We start from the raw sequence: 2500 nt of genomic DNA on the forward strand, positions 1-2500 counted from the left end.
TGTAATTGTAAACATTTTCATCAATTGAAAATCATTTGAAGTTCTCTCTTGTGTTCATCAATCCTCATTGATGTGTTCTTATTGATTTCTACTCTGGTTGATACATATCTTTTCCGCTGCGTTATCTCTGTTAAACAGATCATCCAAGTAAGTAATTAATATCAAGAAATAGAGTTAATCGATCCAACAAGATCTTATGACCAAGAAGAGTTTGAGAACTGAATTACAAAAGAAATTTGATTTGAGTGTTGGAGAAAGGAATGTTTTAACTGACAGAGTCACAGAACTTGAAGATGTGGTTTTCAAAACTAAGCAGATAATGAAAGAGAATTTCGTTTAAGTTGAATATTCTGAACAAATTAGTCCTAATATTATTGTTATTTCACCTTAAATGATTCAATTGATACTAATTTTGTTCTCTCTTATAAAACTGCTTCAAATTCAATTTATAACATTGATCCTTTCTCTCCGAGTAGTTTTGTAATAAGAACTATTCTTCAAGTGTCAAATCAAAGAGTTATTCTAATAGATACTCCAAATCAAATACTTTTTTAAGATATCATACTCATAATTCTAATATGTTTCACAATGATTCTATTGCTAATTCAGGTAATCAATTTAAGAAGGTTAAGATGGTTTGGAGAAAGAAATCAACTACAAATGAATTTACTGGAAACAAGCCACGTAAATCTCATGTAGTAGTGTCACACCCCGCTAAAGCGGAAACACGAGGCGCGACAGTTAGGAGTTCATCGCACTAGGATATATTTAACACCAACCATACATTCATAACCATAACACAAAAAAAAATCCAAAGTTTAAAATTACATTTCAACAGAAACAAAGTTTTTAACAAAATAAGTTCGTTTCAAAAGGAGTTCCTTAAACAAAAATCCAGTTTATGTTGCCCAAAGTGGATGCAAGCAAGAACGTAAGACTATCTACTTTTCCACTACCTTCTTATTTCCTGAAAAGCATATTAAAATCGAGTGTCAACTACAAAGAGTTGGTGAGTTCACAGGTTTTATATGCACAAAATGATTTCAAATGCAGCAAATCCCAGTTATAAGTTTATGAGCAATATCTTAAAAAGCAACGTCATACACATGATATAAATTGTTGAGCCACTACTAAACCTAAACAACTTTCAACGCCCCACGAACTACCTCAGAGGTGGTAGCGAACCACATGGATAGAGCATTCTTACGAACTACCTCAGCGGTGAAACCTCAATGTTTTCTTATGAATCCAGTTGGAACAAAAAAAGCTAACTCAATGAATATGATTCTCAAAAGAAAAATTAAAGATTTTGGACTTGTTTAGACCAAGTTATGGTCGTCCAAAGTCAGACTTAAAATTCTGACAGCAACCAGAATACATTTTCTTATCAAAACCAAACTTTTGAGCATTCAAATACACAAAAATGGTGGTTTCTTTTGCAAAGGATTATTCTCACCATCATATAACATAAATGACAGAGGAAAACACCCAAAATTTGAGAATAATTATGCATGCAAAGACCCCCAAATTCAGATTCGGATTTTTGATGCAAAAACACCCATTTTTGGATGATTTTTCACAATTTCTTGTGTTCTTTGATGGAAGTTCCTAGATTTTCACCACTTATGGATATTTTTCATATCTTTAGGTGTTCAATCTCACTTCAAGAACATCAAGAATGTATCATTCTACTTGAAATGTAAGTAAGTGTGGAAAAACATCAAGAAAAGGCACTAAAAGTGCTCCAAATGACTCAAAAATGCAAAGATATAATTATACCTCTAATTGTATGATGATGAACACTTGATACTTCACAATTTCGATTTTATTGGATGAAAAAGGGGCTGGAATCTGCTGTGTTCTTGAAGAAAAGAATGAATGTGATTTAAGCTTAGAGAGAGAAAGAGAGAAATATGGATGGTTTCTTTCTAGAGAAATGAATAATGATTTTGAAAATGAAAAAAAAATTAATGTTATGTATGTGTGTGTGATGGGGGTGGCCGGCCCCTWTATGGGCCCCCATTTTATTTTTATTTTTATTTTTATTTATTAAAAAAGGCCCACAAGTTATCAGATACGAAAACCGTTTTATCGCGTAAGACGTTTTCTCCTAAAACGCACTCTAAATTAGCTTAAATATTTAAATAAAATAAATTTTATTTGTAGAAATATAAACTCCATATTTTATATATTAGATATTAATTTATGTAGTTTGGCATTATATAAGGTGTTTCAGTCAGTTACAGGCCGAAACCGGGCTTTCTAAGTAGTTTTTGGGATTTCTACGCTACTGCCGGAATTTTTAACAGACTCTTGCCTAATTCAATCTAAATAGATTCTAACGAAGGATTTTCACTAAAATAATACTAATAAGTGCTTATCGGGTGCTAACCTGAGAGCTGAAACTTTGTCGGATGTCACAAGTAGATACAAGATCATTTGTGCACAAGACTGATTTGCCTTATTTTGTTAGGTCTATAAGTCAACTGATCAGTTTGAG

Source organism: Cynara cardunculus, assembly GCF_001531365.2.
Source record: "Cynara cardunculus var. scolymus isolate 2C chromosome LG 13, CcrdV1, whole genome shotgun sequence".
Classification (NCBI taxonomy): domain Eukaryota; kingdom Viridiplantae; phylum Streptophyta; class Magnoliopsida; order Asterales; family Asteraceae; genus Cynara; species Cynara cardunculus.